This window comes from Phoenix dactylifera, chromosome 3 (genome assembly GCF_051530095.1).
Source record: "Phoenix dactylifera cultivar Ajwa chromosome 3, Ajwa_hap1_PhDact_Kaust_v1.1, whole genome shotgun sequence".
NCBI lineage: Eukaryota > Viridiplantae > Streptophyta > Magnoliopsida > Arecales > Arecaceae > Phoenix > Phoenix dactylifera.
The window spans coordinates 3414555-3428494 of NC_143192.1; positions in this window are offsets into that span (position 1 = coordinate 3414555).

Sequence of the window (13940 nt, forward strand, 5' to 3'; positions counted from 1 at the left end):
AATGATTATCTTGCTTTCGTTTCACAATTAGAACCTAAAACTTATGAAGAGGCTGAAAAAGATACTAACTAGATAAATGCCATGCAAGAGGAATTAAATCAATTTAAAAGAAGTAATGTATGGACATTAACTGAAAGACCAAAGCATAATTCAGTAATTGGAACAAAATGGGTATTTAGAAATAAATTAGATGAAAATGGATTAGTTATAAGGAATAAGGCTAGACTTGTAGCTAAGGGATACAATCAAGAAGAAGGAATAGATTTTGATGAGACATTTGCTCCTGTAGCTAGATTAGAGGCTATTAGATTGCTTCTGGCATTTGCATGTTTCATGGATTTTAAATTATATCAAATGGATGTGAAGAGTGCATTCTTAAATGGTATTATTGAGGAGGAAGTATATGTAGAACAACCTCCAGGATTTGAAAATCATGAATTGCCAAATCATGTGTTTAAACTACATAAGGCATTATATGGATTAAAGCAAGCACCTAGGGCTTGGTATGATCGACTAAGTAAATTTCTGCTTGAAAATGATTTTTGTAGAGGAAATGTAGATAAAACTTTATTCATCAAAAGAAAGGACAAAAATCTATTAGTGGTACAAATATATGTAGATGACATAATCTTTGGTGCCACTAATGATACTCTATGCAAAGAATTCGCTGATTTAATGCATGGAGAATTTGAGATGAGTTTGATGGGAGAACTAAGCTTCTTTCTAGGATTACAAATCAAACAAACCAAAGAAGGCATTTTCATTCATCAAACTAAGTATACAAAGGAAATACTGAAGAAGTTTGGGAATGAAAATCATAAGGGAATTGGCACTCCAATGAATCCTACTAGTAAGCTAGACAAAGATGAAAAAGGGAAAAGTGTTGATATTAAGCTCTATAGAGGACTAATTGGATCCTTGCTCTATCTTACTGCTAGTAGACCCGACATTGTATTTAGTGTAGGGATATGTGCTAGATACCAATCGGATCCTAAGGAGTCACATTTAAGTGCTGTTAAGAGAATCCTTAGATACTTAAGAGGAACTACCACCATTGGATTATGGTACTCGAGAGACTCCTGTCTAGATTTGCTTGCATATTCAGATGCTGACTTTGCTGGATGCAAGTTAGATAGGAAGAGCACAAGTGACACATGTCAATTCTTAGGAAATAACTTAGTATCATGGTTTAGTAAGAAGCAGAACTCAGTGGCACTGTCCACAGCTGAAGCTGAATACATAGCTGCTGGTAGTTGTTGTGCTCAAGTATTATGGCTCAAGCAACAACTAGAGGACTATGGAGTCAAACTAGATAATATTCCTATTAAGTGTGATAATACTAGTGCTATCAATCTCACTAAAAATTCAGTTTAGCACTCTAAAGCCAAACACATAGAAATAAGGTACCATTTTATTAGGAATCATGTGCAAAATGGAAATGTATGTATTGAGCATATATGCATGGAAAAATAATTGGCCGACATATTTACCAAACCATTGAGTGAAGATAGATTCTGTATGCTCAGGAGGGAATTAGGCATATGTGATCCTTTTTATTAAAGAAATATAAAAGGGAGATAGTAGTCTCATGATACATTCCTCTAATTTCAAAAATTCCATGAAACATGAGTCAAATTTGTTATCTATAGATTTCTTACTCATGTATCATTGTTCCATAAAGAGTTTATAAGGATTGGAAGCAAGGAAAACTTTTTTGAAGCAAAAAGGAAGAGAAAAGAAAATTTCTGCACTTGGGTCGACCCAACCCAGAACATGGGTCGACCCAACGTTGAGTCGACCCAAGAAAAATCTTGAGTCGACCCAACGTCGGGACCCCACTGTTAAAAGGGGGCCCGAGAGCACATCTAGGGCACTGTTTGCCCTTTGTCTTCTTCCGAAAAGACTAGCCCCCACTCTCCAATCTCCACTAAACTCCTCCAAACAGTAGATTTCCTAAGGATCTTGGAGAAATGGGACCCAAACGAGCCGTAGCCAAGAGATCCGGAAGAGTGACCCGGGTCCAACAAGAGGAAAGGCACCCTACCGAGCCTTCTCCCGTGTCTCCAAGACGTGAGGCACGTGCGGAGGTCCCTCCTCCTCCTTCCCCCTCAGTGATCCTTGCAAGATTTGCGGGGAGGCCGGTTACTACCGGGAGAAGGATCCATTCGGAGTTTTTCAATCAAGAAGGGTTTCGGATTTGGGAATGGATCCAAAGACAAGGTTGGGAGTATCTTTGCTCCCTAGATGTGGTCATCTACCCCGGGTTGGTACAAGAGTTCTATGCCTTCCTCAAGACTGGTATGGGAGGGCTTGTGTCGGAAGTTCGAGGGGTTCGGATCCGTGTATCCGAGGAGAGCTTGAGTGAGTTACTACACCTACCCTGCATAGGAGCCACTCCGGAGAGGCCAGAAGACAAAATGAGAGCTCTGCAATTGATCATGGAAAACGAGAACTTCGATTTTTCTCAGAAGGTAATAGCTAGTTCTCTTTCCGCTGAGATGAGGTTATTGCTCAATATGATAAATAGGATTTTATTTCCGAAGACCGGGAGATTTGATCTCATCTCAGAGCGAGATCTAGCAGTTATGGAGTGTATGATTCGGGGGACTCCTCTAAATCTTCCGGCTATGATATTAAGGCAGATGAGGAAGGTGATGTGCAGCAACAGGGTATCACTACCTTATGGTATGATACTTACATTGATCTTCCGTCAGCATGGTTTATCTCTTGAGGAGGAGGCATCCAAGAGTCTGCATCACACGGACACGTACACTGCACGGACACTCATACGCATGGGATATGCGAAAGTGAACGGGCAGTGGATTCACACCGGTGCAGGCATTCAGGGTGAGGCACCAGAGGGAGAGGCGCCAGAGGATGAGGATGAGGAGCCTATGGATCATCCTACTGCACCCTCAGAGGCTGGACCATCGTCATCCGCTCCTCCGACAGATACGGATGACTTCTGGAGCAGGATGACAGAGCTCATGACAGCTCAGGCGAGGACTATTACTGACGGGCTCACGAGCCGATTGGACGCACGGTTGGATGTCATGTCTGCTGAGATCAGTGATCTGAGGCAGCAGATAGGAGCACTTCGGAGAGAGAGAGAGACACATGGACCATCTGTGCCACAGGCTGCTGAGTCAGAGATATCGGCACAGAGTCATCTCGCTCGTCGTGCTCCACGCCAGACACAGTCTCACCAGGCTCGACCTTCCCTCGCCACGTATGCTAGGAGGATGAGGACTAGATCCCAGCCATTAGATTCCCCCTAGGCTGATCTTAGCGTCTATGTTTAGAGCCTAGGCTAGATATCTAGTTCTCACATGTATCTTGTTTAGAGCCTTGCTTTTCTCCTATGTATCTTGTTTTTATCTTATGTATCTTTAAATCTTGATTAAGGAACATTGTATCTGTCTTTGTTTTTGACATGAATGTATGAAAATGTTCCTATTTTGATCAATGAAGTTTGAAGTTTATTATTTATTGCATCTTTTCCCATATATATATTTTTGATGATAACAAAAAGGGGGAGAAGAAAAGAAAGAGTATTTAAGAAAAGAAAGAGTATTTAAGAAAAGAAAGAGTATTAAGAAAAGAAAGAGTATTCAATTTAAGTAAAGAAAGAGTATTTTATTTAAGAAGTAAAGAAAGAGTATTAATTTTGGGAGAAGTAAAGATATATAACAAAAAGGGGAGAAATAAAGATAAAAGTTATATAAAGAAAAGAAAAATAAATGGGCAAACAAATTGAAAATCATATAAGAAAGCTTATACATCTAAGGGGGAGCAATTTGTAACAATGAAATTGACTAAATCAAAAATTTCCATCAAAGTTCAGAATTTGGCACATATAAATTCAGAATTTGGCACGCACCTCTCGCACCCCGATATATAACCTGAAACTCAGAGTTTATCTCAAATTTTTGAAGTTTCATTGCTAATGAATTATAAATGAAAGGGGGAGCAATTCAAAAAGTCAAATTGGCAACATTTGAATGATATAGGGGGAGATTTCACAAGTATATATGAAAAGCTGAAATTCAGCAATTTAATCCCTTTTATAAACTGATTTTAAAGACAAGTATCAATAGACTTATACTCTTTATTTTGTAATCATCAAAAAGGGGGAGATTGAGGATGATAGTGTTATTTTGATGATTAACAAGCAATTATCTAGAGTATGCCATAAGTTAAATTGATACTTCATTTATAAGTTCATTACTCTCAGTATATTTGGTTAATTAAAAATAGATACATGACCTTATTCATTTGAATGAATCTAACCTTGAGAATGCAGCAAAGTGTGGATTGAGTCGACCCAAAGGTTGATTGGGTCGACCCCGGCACATCAAGAAATCATTTGGCACACTCCTGCAAAAATGGCACAAATGAACAGTGAGTTGGGTCGACCCAAGGTAAGCATGAGTCGACCCAACCTTGAAGAACCTCAAAAACACAACTGAAGAATGCTCTCTGGATTTACTGAGAGGGTCGACCCAAACAGTGGTTGAGTCGACCCAAGCTTGAGTCGACCCAAACCCTGAGAGGGTCGACCTAAAGGCAAGACAGAAAGACAGACAGAAAATGGTTCTCTGGAATTACTGAGAGGGTCGACCTAAGGAATGTTTGAGTCGACCCAAGGCAAAGTTGGGTCGACCCAAGGACAGGTTGAGCCGACCCAAACACGGGCTGAACAGTAACGGCTAGTTCTGCAACTGTACTTTTTGTCCTTCCCAAGGTGAGTAACGGCTAGTTTTTCAAATCTAACCATTGGGACTTGTCCTAAGAAGGTGGGAAGCTATTTAAAGGGGCACTATTCATCAGAGAGAACAACTTTTGAGTGGAATATCAAAGAGTACCCAAGAATACAAAAGTGCCCTAATCTTCTTCATCAAGAGCTTCATTCAAGAATCAAAGAAAGGAATTGAGCAGATTCAAAGAGGCATCAAGAGCTCCATCCCCCCTTAAAGAGTGAAGCATCCTTGACAAAGAAGAGCAAAGCGACTTCAAAGCGATAAATACTTTCTAACTCTTTCTTGTAGCTTATATTGTTTCATATGCTCATTTAGGAGTTTGAATCTTTTCTTTTTGTTTATTAAACACTTTGTAAAGGTTCGTTGGTGAGCCCGTAAAACCAACAAATGTTTTTGGTGAACCCGGAAAACCAAAATGTATAGGTTCGTTGGTGAGCCCGTAAAACCAACAAAGGTTTTTGGATTGTGAGCCCGGAAAACAATCCAACTGTAATCCGCGAGATTATAGTGAATTCCCAAGGGGACGCTTGGGGAGTGGACGTAGGTGCTAAGGAGAGCACCGAACCACTATATATTGTTGTGTTTGTGTTGTGCTTGTGTTTTCATTTACTCTTGCATCATCTTCTACTCTTGCGTTAGTTTAACTCACTCAAATAGCTTAAGAAAGCATCCACCGCACTTAATTAAGAAAACGTTTAAAGCACCAAAATTTAGAAGAAACCAATTCACCCCCCTCTTGGCTTGTCACCTTGGGCAACAATATGCCAACTCTAGGGTTTTTCCCCTTAAGTAACATACAATCCAAGATCATGTTTCTCCTTGTTCAAAATCAGTGCGATAGCTAGATTTGGATCAATTATCAAAAGCCTTCTATCTTATTTAAGATTAAGACATAGGCTAGTAAGATTAGTGTGGAGTGATTGATCATAACCCTATTTGATTTTGATGAGCTCAAAGCATCTGAGTATATCTCTTGTTTACTAATGAATTCAATTGAGTGTTTCAGTGAAAATCTTGTCTAAAGTGTTTCTAGACTTGGTTCATAATATTTTGGATAATTTAAGAAGTCAGTTTGAACCAAAGTCTGAGACTCGAGTCGACTCCGGAGTATTACGAGTCGACTCCAAGCGTATCAGAATCACTGGCACGGGCTCGAGTCGACTCCGGATCATTACGAGTCGACTCCGACTGAGAACAGACAGACGAGCAGAAAGCATCAACTCAAAACCTGTCAGCGAGTCGACTCCTGAAGTGCGCGAGTCGACTCCGATGTTTACCGAGTCGACTCCGGAGTAGTATGAGTCGACTCCAAGGAGTTACAGACAGAAAAGTCAGAGAGCGAATTTCGACCCTGAGATTCGAGTTGACTCCTGTGGAACGCGAGTCGACTCCGATGGTTGGTAGGTCGACTCTAAAGAAAGCGAGAGTCGACTCTCAGTGGTTCACAAGGCAAAAGTCAGAGAGCAGTTTTCGGACTCTGAGATTCGAGTCGACTCCCGCAATGCGCGAGTCGACTCCGAGACAGCGCGACCCCAAAAAGACAGAAGATCGAATTATTGTCTCTGAGAGCCGAGTCGACTCCCAGACAGCTCGAGTCGACCCCAAGGCAGCGCTACACCAAAAAGGCAGAAGGCCATGTTTCGAAAACTGAGAGCCGAGTCGACTCCAGAACAGTCCGAGTCGACTCCAAGACTGGACGAGCCAAAAGACAGAAGATCGGGAGTTCGGGCTCTGAGCACCGAGTCGACTCCCAGGATTGTCGAGTCGACTCGAGTGGGCCAGGTTGAAAATTGGCTCCGTGGACTTCATGGGATGAGCCGACTCCGAAAATGCCAAGTCAGCTCCAGAAGTTGGCGAGTCGATTCCGGGTCAAGTCGAGTTGACTCCCAGTCGAAGAGGCCACTTTAATTCAAATCCGGAACAGTTGCCGAGTCGACTCCAAAAAAGCATGAGTCGACTCCCGCTACAGCCGAGTCGACTCCTGATCGCGCGAGTCGACTCCGACCCCCAACGGACATATTGTCAGGTTGTGCAGAGTGTGCAGAACGGGCAGAAAAAGGTGTCTAACGGCTAGTTTCCGTGGGGGATGGCTTAAATAGCCACAGAGGACTGTAGCAAGGTAGTGAAGCACCATTCCATTCAAAGAAATCAAGCATTCATTCTCTGCATACTTGTCTTCAACGAAAAGAAGGAAGAGCGCCGTTAACTCCATCCAACTTCCTCTTCCCAGCATTTTAAAGAAGCCTCCTCCTGCATTCAAGTCGACCAGACATTCCAGAGGAGACTCAAAGTTCAAGAAGCCCTACTCTACTCCAACTCAAAAGTGTTTGAGGGCTCTTAACTTCTCTCTAGTTTATATTGTAGCAAATCTGCTTTTTAAGAAGCTCAGTTTTTCTGTTTGTTTCTTATTCTTTCCATATTGTCTTTGTTTGGTTCAATCGGGGGATTGAATCAAGGGTGTAGAGGTTGGTTGGTGAGCCGAGTGTAAAACCAACGTGTAAGGGTTCGATTGTGATTCCGGAAAAACAATCGGGGTGGTTCTAGTCGGTGAGCCAAGGGAAACCGACCGAGTTCGTTGTGAGCTCGTAAAAGAACAAGTTTGGTTGTGAGCTTGTAAAACAACCGGCTGTAATTCGAGGAGTTATAGTGAATTCCCAAGTGAGACTTGGGAAGTGGACGTAGGAGCAAGGATTAGCTCCGAACCACTATAAAAGCCTTGTGTTTGTGATTGTTTGTCTCTTTCTTTTACTCTCATTTCATTCACAGCACATAGCAATTAATTAATCATCTTGGTAAAGCATTAATTAGTCATCCACAACGTTTTAATTGCAAAACTATTTTAAAACCCAATTCACCCCCCCTCTTGGGTTGTCTATCTGGGCAACAAGTGGTATCAGAGCCTAAACTCTTCTACCCTAAGAGTAAAAGATCAAAATGACAACCCCATTTGGATCTTCCCACATTGAGGGTCAGTCCACCCAAAGACCCCCATTCTTTAATGGATCCGACTACTCATATTGGAAGGCTAGGATGAGAATATTCATCCAAGCCCAAGACTATGAGATGTGGACCATTGTAGTAAATGGACCATACATCCCATCCATCTATGTAGAGGGTGTCACTGTACCTAAACTAAAAAAGGATTGGGATGAACATGACATGAGAAAGGCACAACTCAATTCTAAAGCAATGAATGTGCTTTACTGTGCATTAGATAGAAATGAATTCAATAGAGTCTCTACTTGCAATTCTGCAAAAGAGATTTGGGACAGACTTGAAGTGACCCATGAGGGCACGAATCAAGTCAAAGAATCCAAAATAAATATATTAGTTCATAAGTATGAACTATTTAAGATGGATTCTAATGAGACAATCACTAGCATGTTCACTAGGTTTACTGACATTGTCAATGGCCTAAAAAGCCTTGGCAAAAACTATACTAACAGTGATCTTGTCAGAAAAATTCTTCGCTGTCTACCAAGGTCATGGGAAGCCAAGGTGACGGCAATCCAAGAAGCTAAGGACTTGAACAAGCTTCCACTTGAAGAGCTCCTTGGATCCCTAATGACTCACGAGCTAACAATGAAGCAGCACAGCGAAGAAGAGTCCTCCCATAAGAAAAAGGTAATAGCTCTCAAATCTACATCATTTAACAAAGATTTGTCTTGCAGTAGCAGCAGTGAAGAAGAAGATCATGAGGGAGATGATGATGAGGCTCTTCTTGTGCGCAAGTTCAGAAAATTCATCAACCACAAGAAGTCCTATCATCAAAGGAGAGGCCCCTCAAATTTCTATCGCAAGGATAAAGGTAAGGAAAGGGAAAATGAGGGGATTGGGTGTTATGAGTGCAAGAAGCCGGGGCACATCAGAGCTGAGTGTCCCTTACTAAAGAAGGGCAGCAAGTACAAGAAGAAGAAAGCCCTTGTCACCACCTTATCGGACTCCGACGCATCATCTTCATCATCGGATGAGGAACAAGAAGAAAAGGCCAATTTCTGTTTCATGGTCAATGAAAATGAGGTAACATCCAACCCGCATCTCGATTTTACCTTTGATGAATTGTATGATGCATTTAATGAATTAATGATTGAATATAAGGCCATAAATCTTAAGAATAAAGAACTAAAAATAGCTAATCAATCTTACCTACATAAATACGATAAGTTAGTTAAGGATAAGGATTGTATCACCAAAGAAAATGCAGAACTTAAAACAAGCAACCAAATCTTGATACAAAAGAATAATACCTTAACTAAAGAAAATGAAAGGCTGAACAAAGAAACATTAGAACCCAAAAACAATAAACATATAAATGAGAGTATCACAAAAGAACTGAATGATCTAAAAGCAGAAAAACAAACACTAACTAAAGAACTTGAAAAATACAAACTCTTGGTTGAAAAATTTACATATAGTTCAGAAAAACTGAATATGATACTTAATAGTCAACGAGCAGTATTCAATAGAGCAGGTTTAGGATATAAACCTAAAAATAAGCAAAAACTTCTGAGTAACTTCTTTGTTAAAGCTGGAGAAAGCAAAACTAAGAAAGTAACCTGCTTTTGTTGTGGAACTGTAGGACATAAAGCAAATGTATGTGACTATAGGAAAGAAAAAACTAAAAGAAAAATTAAAAGGGTATGGGTTCCAAAAGGAACCAATATGACTAACCATGAAGGACCCAAGAAAACTTGGGTACTTAAGATTATATGATCTGCTTGTGTAGGAGTGTCTTGCAGCCAAGGTCAACAAAAATTGCTGGTACTTGGATAGTGGCTGCTCAAGACACATGACGGGTGACAAGAATCAATTCTTCACCCTTGAAGCTAAGAAGGGAGGTGCTGTGACTTTTGGAGACAATAACCAGGATCACATCATTGGTATAGGTAAAGTTCAAATTACCCCTTCTACTTTTATTGATAATGTTCGCTATGTTGATGGTCTTAAGCATAATTTATTAAGCATTAGTCAATTATGTGATAGAGGTTATAATGTTATGTTTAAACCATCACTATGCATCATAACAAACCCAAATGACAATAGTTTAGTTTTTAAAGGAATAAGACGTGGAAATGTGTATGTTGTAGACCTTGAGGATCTTGCCAAACACAATCCATGTTTAGTTGTTAATGAAACTAAGGACAATGATGCTAGTTGGTTATGGCACCGTAAGTTAGGTCATGCAAGCATGGACACAATATCTAAACTAGTTAAAAGAGATTCGGTGATAGGTTTGCCAAAATTAAAGTTTGAAAAGAATAAAATATGTGAAGCATGTCAATTTGGCAAACAATCAAAGAACTCCTTTAAATCTATAAATAGTGTCTCAACCTCTAGACCTCTAGAACTACTACACATGGACCTATTCGGACCAACTAGAACCACAAGCTTAGGTGGAAATAAATATGGTCTAGTTATTGTAGATGATTATTCTAGATACACTTGGGTCATGTTCTTAGCTCATAAGGATCAAGCTTTTTCAGTTTTCAAGAAATTTCATAAAGAAGTAACCAATGCTAGAGATACTTCAGTAATAGCTATTAGAAGTGACCATGGTACCGAATTCAAAAATCATTTATTTGATGAGTTTTGTAGTAAAAAGGGGATAACACACAATTTTTCTGCACCTAGGACACCACAACAAAATGGAGTTGTGGAGACGAAAAATAGAACTCTAGAGGAAATGGCTAGAACCATGTTATGTGAAAGTAACCTCCCTAAGTACTTTTGGGGAGAAGCCATTAATACTTCTTGTCATATATTAAATAGAGTTTTATTGAGACCTATTATAAAGAAAACACCTTATGAACTTTGGAAAAACAGAAAACCAAAGGTAAACTATTTTCATATCTTTGGATGTAGGTGTTTTGTTCATAATAATGGGAAAGATAATCTAGGAAAATTTGATTCTAAATCTGATGAGGGGATATTCTTGGGGTACTCTACAACTAGTAAAGCATATAGAGTCTTTAATAAAAGAACCCTAGTTATAGAAGAATCCATACATGTTGTCTTCGATGATTCTAGTGATATCTCTTCTAGTAAGAGAGTTAATTTTGATGATGATACGGAAATTCTTGAAGAAAAGATTGACGAGATGATATTACAAGATAATAATCAAAAATTAATTGGAAATGCATCATCAAGCCAAGAGATTATAGTAGATCATGGGCTAACTAAGGCGTGGAGGTTTGCTCACGGGCATCCTAAGGAATTAATTCTAGATGATCCATCTCAACCTGTTAGGACAAGAGCATCCCTTAGGAACTTAAACACTCATCTAGCTTTCGTTTCACATTTTGAGCCCAAACACATAGAAGAAGCTGAAAAAGATGTAAATTGGATAAATGCAATGCAAGAAGAATTAAACCAATTTACTAGAAACAAGGTATGGAATCTAGTCGAAAGACCTTCAGAATATCCAATTACAGGTACCAAATGGATTTATAAAAATAAACTTGATGAAAATGGAATTGTCATAAGGAATAAGGCTAGACTAGTAGCAAAGGGATATAATCAAGAAGAAGGTATAGATTTTGATGAAACCTTTGCTCCTGTAGCTAGACTTGAGGCTATTAGATTATTATTAGCATATGCATGCTCTAAGGACTTCAAACTATTTCAAATGGATGTAAAAAGTGTATTTTTAAATGGATATATTAATGAGGAGGTATATGTAGAACAACCTCCTGATTTTGAAAATCATCAATACCCTAATCATGTATATAAATTGAACAAAGCACTTTATGGTTTGAAACAAGCACCTAGAGCATGGTATGAGAGGCTTAGCAAATTCCTATTAGAACATGAGTTCTCTAGGAGTAATGTAGATACAACACTATTTCTGAAAAAGCAAAATAAAGATATGTTATTAGTGCAGATTTACGTTGATGATATTATTTTCGGTGCTACTAACAATCGCCTCTGCGAAGAATTTGCTGATTTGATGCAGAGTGAATTTGAGATGAGCATGATGGGAGAGCTGAACTACTTCCTCGGGCTTCAAATCAAACAGTCTGAAGGAGGCATCTTCATCAATCAAGCCAAATATATCAAAGAGATGCTTAAAAAGTTTGATATGGAGGGGAACAAGTCAATCAGCAACCCCATGAGCTCATCATGCAAATTAGACCAAGATGAATCAGGTAAATCTGTAGATCAGAAACTATATAGAGGTATGATAGGATCTTTATTGTATCTTACTGCAAGTAGACCTGATATCATGTTTAGTGTTTGCATGTGTGCTAGATATCAGTCTAATCCTAAGGAATCACATCTAATTGCAGTTAAGAGAATCTTTAAATACCTAATAGGAACTAAGAATATAGGTTTATGGTATTCTAAAGAATCTATCCTAAAATTAATAGGATACACAGATTCAGACTTTGCTGGATGTAAACTTGATAGAAAAAGTACCAGTGGGTCTTGTCAATTTCTAGGAGAAAACTTAATCTCATGGTTTAGCAAGAAACAAAACTCGGTTGCATTATCTACTGCTGAAGCTGAATATATTGCAGCCGGGAGTTGTGCTCAAATCTTATGGATCAAACAATAATTAGAAGATTATGGCATTAAACAAGATAAAATACCCATTAATTGTGATAAGACAAGTGCCATTAATCTAACTAAGAATCCAATTCAGCATTCAAGAACTAAACATATTGAGATAAGACATCACTTCATAAGAGATCATGTACTGAATGGTGATGTGACACTACATTTTGTTTGTACTGATGATCAATTAGCTGACATTTTTACAAAACCCCTAAGTGAAGAGAGATTTAGTGTGCTTAGGAGGGGATTAGGAGTGATTGATCCATGCTAGTGGTGTTTTCCACTAGTTCATTGATTTTGATGATTAGATTGTGGTTAATTTAGAGTCTCTTTACAATGATCATCAAATCAGATCATAACTTAGTGATTTTCCCTCATTCGGCACGAACATAGCATGATTTTTAGGTGCGTGCCAGAGTTCGAGACGACTCGAGTAAGTTTCAGAATCGGCTCGTAAGGGGGAGTCGACTCGCACATTTACGGGAGTCGACTCGAAAACAATGGCAGCAGAGGGGGAGTCGACTCGCATACAGTAAAGAGTCGACTCGAGGTCAACAGGCGCCTAAGGAGAGTCGACTCGCGCATATTTTGGAGTCGACTCGAGGTCGAGTCGACTCGCGACTCAGTGGAGTCGACTCGCAGTCGGGATCCGACTTTTTAACCCTAACTCCATCGTTTAGAAAACACTTATTTTCACCGCCGCCACTGTTCAAAACCCTAGAGCCGACTCCTAGAACATCTCCGGCCGCCCCTAGGTCCTTTTCCCGTTGATCCTTCATCGTCCATTAGGATTTCATACCATTCTAGGTCAACCATGCCTCGCAAAGCCACTGTCCCTAGCCGGAAGAGGCCCCATTTCGCGACCGGTGCCGAGCGGCGTTCCAAGGCTCGGAACGACCCCGTGAGGCCACAACCTCCGGCTCATTCCCCGCCGAGGGCCGTTCCCTCGAGGCCGTGTGCCGGGAAGGCGGTCTCCACCGGAAGATACGTCGAGTTCGACTATCTCTCTCGGGAGGGCTTCACTATAGGAGATAGACTTAGGGCCCAGGGTTTAGAGTACTTTTGTTCCCTAGACCTCCCCACATACCCTGGCCTAATTAGAGAGTTCTATGGTACTGTCCATAGGGGGAATGGGGGAATAGAGGGAACCATAGCCGGTGTCCCATTGTTTATTTCCGAGGATTTCATAGCCCAAATCCTCCACCTTTCACAGTTAGGGGTGGCTCCCACACACCCCGAAGATAGGACTGAGGCCCTTACGGCCATTCTAGGGCATCCACCCCAGTCCCCTTTAGATGAGGTGTCCGCCAGCTCACTTTCAGTTGAGATGCGGCTCCTCTTGAGCATCATTTCTCGGTCTTTGTTCCCAAAGACCGGACGGTTTGATTTTGTGTCTGAGAGGGACCTAGCCCTCATGTACTACATTCTTCAGGATACCCCCATAAACTTTCCCAAGATGATATATAGATACCTATGTGAGCCACTAGATAGACCTAGGCTCACCCTCCCCTATGGCATGATGTTCACCCTTATCTTTAGGAAGGCCGAGATCCCTATTCCTGAGGGGGAACCCTCTCACGCATTGCGATGGACAGATCGCATGCGTCCGGGGACCCTACACAGGAT